Genomic DNA, 8,461 nt, shown 5'->3' with positions numbered 1-8,461 from the left:
GGATCTTCTAAAGGAAAAAGAGTGATTTTGTCGTCAATCTTTGTTGGCAGTCCACGCTATATGGACCAACTTTATTTTGATGGTATGGCAATATGCAGCCATGTGGGTTTTCCAAATCTTTTTATTACTTTAACCTGTAATCCAAATTGGCCTGAAATCCATAGAGTGTTTGCACCTTTGAATCTAAAACCAACAGATAGACCGGATCTTATCTCACGTGTTTTCAGATTGAAGTATGAGCAGATGCTTTTTGACTTAACAAAAAAGCACTTGCTTGGAAAAGTTGTCGCATGTGAGTTTGCCATTAATATGCTTTTTAAAGTTACACATTTGTTTATTCTTTTTAATTTTTCCTTGATATAATACAATTATACATAATTTCTACATTAATGTTCCACTATTAATACAATTAGCTAACAATTGCAGATATGCACACAATTGAATTTCAAAAAAAAGAGGACTTCCTCATGTGCATTTATTGCTATTCTTACATCCAGATAATAAATATCCATCTTCCGATGAGATTGACCACATAATATTAGCAGAAATTCCTTCACATGAAAATGACCCTGAACTCTATACATTAGTCCAAAATCATATGGTACATGGATCATGTGGAATTCTCCAACCTAAGTCTCCATGTATGAAAGAAGGCAAGTGTAGCTGTTTTTACCCAAAAATGTTTCACCCTCAAACTGTTTTAGATTCAAATGGCTATCCAATCTATCGTAGAAGAAATGATGGCCATACCATTTCAAAGAATGGAGTTATTATTGATAATAGATATATAGTACCTTACAATGCAAAATTGTTGAGGAAATACCAGGCACATATAAATGTTGAATGGTGTAATCAAAATACTTCCATTAAATATATAAACAAAGGTTATGACAGAGTCACTGCTTTTGTTATTCATGATGATAATGGTACACTTGAGAATGCTATCAGTCAAAATGATGAGATTAAACAATATGTGGATTGCAGGTAATATTAATTCAACATGTATACTTAAGTTACTGAATGTTTCTTTAATTAATTCTTTTAATTATGATTTTTTTTTGTCAGATATATTTCTCCATGTGAAGCTACTTGGAGAATTTTTTGTTTTCCAATACATGCTAGAAAGCCTGCTGTGGAGAGATTACATTTTCATCTGCTAGGACAACACAATGTTTTTTATGAAGATGATGATGATATAGATGATATCCTGTCAAAGCCATGTATTTCAGAATCAAAATTCTTAGCCTGGATGCATAGCAACAAATGTTTTCAGAGGGTAGAAATCTCACTTATTCACAATTTGTTTCCAAATTTGTCTACAACCAAAAGGCTAGATCATGGAACCTTAGAAAGAAAGACAATACAATTGACAGGTTAATATGGGTTCCACCAACCACTGGTGAATTGTTTTATCTAAGAATGATGCTTACTGCATGTAAAGGAGCTACTTCATTTGAAGATATTAGAACGGTTGAAAATGTTCTATACCCTACATATAGAGAAGCATGCTTTGCAATGGGTTTTTTGCAAGATGATAGAGAATTTGTGGAAGCAATCAAAGAAGCTAAGGACTAGGGTACAACTAATTATTTGAGGAAATTATTTGTGTTAATACTATTATCAGGTGTCATTACTAAACCTGAAGAACTCTGGAATCAGATATGGAATTGGTTAGCTGAAGACATTGCATATCATTATAAAAAAATTAACTTTGAACACAAGTTAGTTTTAATCAGTTTGTAACTTTCTATATTGAATAACATCACAGATATGCATTGTTTAACTATCTCTTTTATCATTTGTTAGAATTACACATTGATGATGAGCAACTTAAAAATTTAACATTATTGGAAATTGAAAAACTTATGCATCCAAACCAAAAATCACTCAGAGACTATCCTACAATGCCATATCCTGAGGGTGGAAATCCTGCATCATGTCTAGAGAATAGCTTGATATTGTCTGAACTTAATTACAACAATGATGAGGCTAGATTAGAATTCAAAAATCTTTTTCTATCGATGACAGGTAATCTACCAATTTGTATATTATAAATTGCATTTAACAAAGTTAAATTCCATCTGTATTTTCTAATTTTACATCCGCTAATTCTTCATTTCTATCAAATCTCAACTTATTTTTTATTCTAGACGAACAAAAAAAAAATTTATCACAAAATTATGGAAGTTGTCAATAACAATGAAGGTGGCAGTTTTTTTCTATATGGATATGGAGGTACAGGAAAAACATACATATGGACAACATTAGCAAGTTCACTGAGGGCAAAAAATCAAATTGTGATTATGGTTGCTTCTAGCGGCATAGCTTCTTTATTATTGCCAGGAGGCAGGACTGCTCATTCCAAATTTAAGATACCTATGCCAATTTTTGAAGACTCTATATGCAATATATTTCAAGGAAATCAGCTAGCAGAATTGTTAAATCAGACAAATCTGATAATTTGGGATGAAGCACCCATGGCACACAAATTTTGCTTTGAAGCACTTGATCAAACTTTAAGAGACATTCTTAAAGAAAAAAAATCCCAATAAAATTTTTGGAGGCAAAGTTATTGAATTTGGTGGAGATTTCCGACAAATTCTACCAATCATTCCAAGAGGAAGTCGTTCAGACATTATAAATGCAACAATCAATTCATCATATCTGTGGCCTTCCTGTTAAGTCTTAACACTCACCAAAAACATGTGTTTACAAGGCAATGCCCAATTAATTGATGATCAAGAAACTAATAAATTTGCAAAGTGGATTCTAGATATTGGAGATGGAGTTATTGGGAATCAAAATGATGGATATGCTACTGTTGAAATTCCTGAGTACCTACTTATTACTGAATATAATGACCCCATTGATGCTATAGTCAAATCAACATTTCCAAATTTATATCAACATCACAGTAATCCTGATTTCTTCAAATCTAGAGCAATATTAGCTTCCACCAATGAAACAGTTGAAGAGGTCAATGATTATATACTCTCCTTGATTCCAGGTATTTATGCACATCTGAAATTTACAAAAACTAAGGTCTACTCAGCATTTATTCTCTATTTAACTTTGTATGGTACCTAAAATAAATTTAATAGGTGAACAAAAGGAATACTTAAGCTCTGATTATATAGAGAAGTCAGAAACCATTGACAGTTGGCATTTTCAATCAATCACAACTGAATTTCTCAATTCACTAAACACATCTGGTCTGCCAAATCATCGTATCAAGCTAAAAATCGGTAGTCCTATAATGTTGCTAAGAAACTTAGACCAAACGCAAGGACTTTGTAATGGTACTAGATTAATAGTTACTAGACTAGCCAAACATGTCATTGCAGCTGAAATCATTTCTGGCAAAAATGTTGGTGATAATGTTTACATCCCAAGAATGTCAATGTCACCTTCACAATCACCATGGCCTTTCAAGCTTTTAAGAAGACAATTTCCAATCATGCTATCTTATGCAATGACGATTAACAAGTCTCAGGGCCAATCACTTTCTATGGTTGGGCTTTATTTGCCAAAACCAGTTTTTAGCCATGGGCAATTATATGTTGCATTATCGAGGGTCAATTCAAGACAAGGATTAAAAGTTCTTATTCATGATAAAGACCAAAAAAATATGACTTCTACTACTAATGTAGTCTTCAAAGAGGTTTTCAAAAATCTTACAAGGTAACTCTAAATTTTCGAACAAGAAATTGTACTATCTATTGGCAATAATTCCAAATTGTTATCTTACTTATATACATTCTAACATACAGCCAAAGATGATATCATATATTACAATGTTAAATTTAACATTGTCAGGTATGCAATCTTAATCACCACATTAATATCTTCCATTTATAACTTCATTTACTTAACATTATATTATTTAGCAGTTTATCACAACTTAACATTTGCTTTGACATTTACTTGAACAAATTTTCTTTATTTCTCTGCGAAATATAGAAATTTTAATTGCTGAAGTTCAATGATGAAATATCTAGCGTTCATATGTTACTGCTTATATGATAATTATGCTTGAAACAATATTTTTTAAAAATCGTTCATGCCAATCGTCCAAATGTAGCACATCATGCTGCATATATTGCATTCCTTCAAACCAACATCATTCTTATTTTACACAAAAAAACCACATTAAAAAAATGCAGTTATGCAAGATGACATAATCACCTTTAAATAAGTCGTTCATACCCCCTCTACAATACATAAAAAATGAAATGTTAACAATCAATTCTAGAAGTTGGCCCAATGCTCATATCTTGGCCCAAGATAAATTTAGACAGTTACTGCCCTACAATACCAACGGTCTTAGGCTTCAAATTCGAACAAAAACTCTTCATCTAGTTCGTACTTCTTCAATTCACAGTTATTGATATCACATTTATTTACAACCGTGCGACATTGGAAAGAAGCAAACATTAAATACCACACTAAAGGCTTATCATCTACTTTCTTCTGCAAATCCTTTTTCATTCCTCTGTCCAAACTCTGCTTTCACGCCATACAAAAAATGAGCACCGCATCCTCAACCGCATCAACTGAGGTAAATAACTTCTACTCTTCTCTTCACAGCACCTACCTTTTTGTTGTGTTTATTTTCATTTTCATGGGTTTTTGGTTTGCGATTTTTCTGCTATGTGTCTGATGCACGTGGTTTAGTGGTTTTCTGCAATGCCGTTGTTTTTTGTCGTGTCATTTTCCTTACTTTCTTTTTCAAGTTTAAAAACAAAACTGGACTTGAAGGTGTCCGGCCCTCCTTGGTCGTTTCTTTTCTAATTTTTATGTGCATGGCTTGGTCGTTTCTTTTCTAACTTTTATGTGCATGGCTATCATTTTTGTTTTTGTTTTCCACTTTCGTTTTGTTCTATTGTTGTCGTTGTTCTGTTTTTTCGTTTAATGTCTTTGCCTTTCATTTGGTTTCCATTTGTATGCACATTAGTCCTTTCCACTGTTTTTCTTTTTTGGTGTTTTGTTTACAAACCTTTATATTGTGCATCCCTGTCATTTCATAATTTTCCTTTGCTTGACAAGTTTCTTTTGACATTTGGTTTTATATCCCTGTGATTACAGAGGAAAAATGTCATCATGCGACCACCACTGATCATGCAATTTATCGTTGCCTTCAATAATGACAAGGTCATCTTTTTTCTCAATTCTTCCATTACTATTATTGTTACATATACATGCATTTATATTTCTCACTTTTTTTTCAGAATACCATACAACTTCCAGCCTTTTATCATACTCAATGGGCACGAAACTATCCTGAGATGGTTCATCTCAAATACAATGGAGCCATTTATGAAGTACGAGCCAGACAACGTAAAGATAAAGTGTATTTAGCAAATGGACTCCAAAGCTTCCGGAAAGATTTGAAATTTTATGAGTCAACCAGCATCAACTTCTTTGCATGTGACCATCACTCTGTTTTTGACATACATTTCATACCACCACTGGAGCGGCAAACTTGTGGCAGGCAGAGGCATTCATCCAGGAAGCACATATGGACTCTTTAACTTACTCAGGAAATGCTAGATCATCCTGAACCCATGTTAAGCTGACTTTCATCATATCTTAATCTCTTTAAACACATTTTTACCATTTTAAAAATTAATTTTTTCGAAATTACAGAAACTCCCCCATTGTACAGAAGTTCCTCTTAGAGCTTGCGGCAACCACATGACAGTCTTAAGGCGGCATGGCCCCCCACTGCAATGGAAAGTTGAAACGCTGAATCCTGCCATTGGTGGAAAAGGTGTTGTCCAACCATGGTATGATTTTCTTCAAGAAATGGATTTTGATGATGGAGATGAAATCTCTATTTATTATAGGTATTATGAAAAATTTTGGGATATCATAATCAGGAGGCAGGAAGATTAGGAAGATGGTGACAGTGAGTAGGCTGTCTTTATCATTTTGCTGTTAATATGTTGCTGGTGCAACAAACATTTTTTTTTTTTTTGCTATGTTGTTGGTGCAACGAACAATATTTTTATTTTCCTGTTAATTATCCATGAACAACTAGATTAATGCTTTAGTGTTAATTTCTATTTCCCTGTTAAACAGCTTTATCACGTTGGTGTCCATGAACAACTAAAAAACGCTAACCAAACAAGACTAGTTTATAATAAAACTAAATGATATGATTTTTAAGTATAGAGATTAAAGGGTAAAGTTTATGCAACTACTATGAGTATTTTTTATGAGTTTCTTTCTTTAATATGTTTAACAAGTATTTTAAGTTATTTTTTAGTTTTTTTATTAGTTAAAAAAGTATGTTTGATCCCATTAATAACCTTTGGTAAATAAGTTTATTTTTGTAAAATATAATATTTTAACTTTCAGCTTCTTATATTTTATTTCATTTTTATTCCAAAATATTTATTAAATTTACTTTATTATCTTTTTCTACATATCATAAGATAGGGTTTTATTATTAGGGTTGATCATTACCATCCTATCATGTAGTACATATGATAAGCAGTGGGTTTGGATTAGATTTATAATAAGAAATAATCAATTACTATTTTATGATGAAAGGAAAATAATAAATAAATATTTTTTATGGTATTACCTTAATTTTGAGAAGTATAATCAATTCTTGATATTATTAAAACAGTAGAAAGACATACAAAATAGCTTCATGAAAATTTACTGAATTTCCTTGACCCCGCCGCAAAATTAAACATAAGCTATAGTTGTGCCAAACTATGGTGCAACTTGTATTGTATTAGCAACTCTGTTAATCACTTAATTTCTTTCGTATATTAACAAACAAACAATCTTGTTTTATTAATTCCTTCATATCTCACCAAAATTTTGTCTATCTTAACATTTTGCAAATTAAATATAATACATGTCCGCCATTTAAGCATTTCAAATTTAAAAAGACCAATGAAGATAATTATGGGTGAAGGTGACGTGCTCCAGGAGACTAATTACAAAAATATGTTAGCCATATCTACCCATGAGTTAATGCAATTAACTCATTCGTTATTTATGAACTACTAATCATATAAAGAAAAACTAATTTGTTAAATTATAAATATTTGATAAAAAATAATTATTAAAGTAGTTTAAAAATATAAAATGATAGAAAAATAATAAATTTATGATGATTTATTTTTTTTAAAATTGAATAAATATAATGAGGATAAAAATAAAAAATATTAAAAAATAAAAACTAATATTTTTGAAAATGTTATTTCAAGTAATATTGTAAAAAATATTAAAAAATTACTAAAAAAGCTTATTTATCGCACGATCAAATAAATTTTTTAATTAATAAAAAAAATTATATTCATCATTGTAAACAAGCACTATATTCTATATCATTTTTTCATTAACGACTACATTAGGACATGTGAAAATTAAATATTGGGTATAGCACCTTTCAATTTTAGGCAAACAACAAAGAGATCCCCACGCAGCCAAACTTAAAAACAAAAACAAGAAAATTAGGTGGTAATTTAACAGTCTATTTTCCTTTGGGTGTGCTCTTAATTTTGTTCTCCCAACATTCTTGGGTGAATTGGTGTGACGCAGAATATGAATATCCCTATAAGCCTAAGTAAACTTGTTATGACTCTTTCTTTCCATGTTCACAGTACAAAACGGTGCCCACTTATTTTGCCTATTATAATTAGGCAAACTCAAAATGCTACTATTAGAATTTATGAGATTTTGGAGCTAGTTAAATAGTTTATCTTTCAAAATTTCAGTGCTCTCTAAGCAGTAAGATTCCTTTACTAAATAGCCACGAGTGCTTGTTTTCAACCATTAATGATTCATATCAATACTCGATCCTAAGTTACTTAATTTTTTGGGTGTATACTCCTATGTTACTTAAATTCTCAAAAACGATATTTACATGTCAAAATTAATCCTCATCTCACTTTTGCATTTGACTTATTTGGTAAAAACAGAATGTTTGAATGCATATTTTAAACTATTTTGTCATATAAAAAGAAAGTAGTGTAGTGTAAGGAAATCTAACTTGTTAATTAAGACTGTTAAATTAAATAGTACTAGTATATCTGGTCCATGACTGTAATTAACGTGGCTTCCCTGAGCCTATAAATGCTAGCTAGTCTATCTGCATCATTCCCAAAAGAAAAACACATTGACTATTACCAACACTTCTCACACTATGACTAACTGGTTTTCTGGAATAATAGAAACAGTAGCAATGTGTAAGCAACTTTGCTTTGGCGGTTCTGTACTTGGGCTATTCATGAAAGCTATATTAATTGTTACGATTCAGAAACAGATTCCTAGAGTTGGAGGACTAGGGGCCTCCTAAGAGAGAAAAGGTAAGGAAAGGAAAACTGTATTTCTTCTTATTCTCTTTTCATTGCCTCATTACAGCCTTATATATCTGATACTGTGACTTATTAGCATGTGAAGCATTTAATTTCCTTCCACTTTGTTATTAGCAAGCATTCTC

At 31.4% G+C, this 8,461-nt stretch overlaps 1 pseudogene; it reads left to right on the top strand.

The window, feature by feature from the left end:
• Positions 1–2,180: 2,180 nt before the first annotated feature.
• Positions 2,181–5,895, top strand: LOC114410567 (annotated as a pseudogene).
• The last annotated feature ends 2,566 nt before the right edge of the window (positions 5,896–8,461 follow it).

This window comes from Glycine soja, chromosome 4, assembly GCF_004193775.1.
Source record: "Glycine soja cultivar W05 chromosome 4, ASM419377v2, whole genome shotgun sequence".
In the NCBI taxonomy this organism is placed as follows: domain Eukaryota; kingdom Viridiplantae; phylum Streptophyta; class Magnoliopsida; order Fabales; family Fabaceae; genus Glycine; species Glycine soja.
The sequence above is the reverse complement of the archived record's forward strand: the minus strand, read 5'-3'. Positions and strand labels throughout refer to the sequence as shown.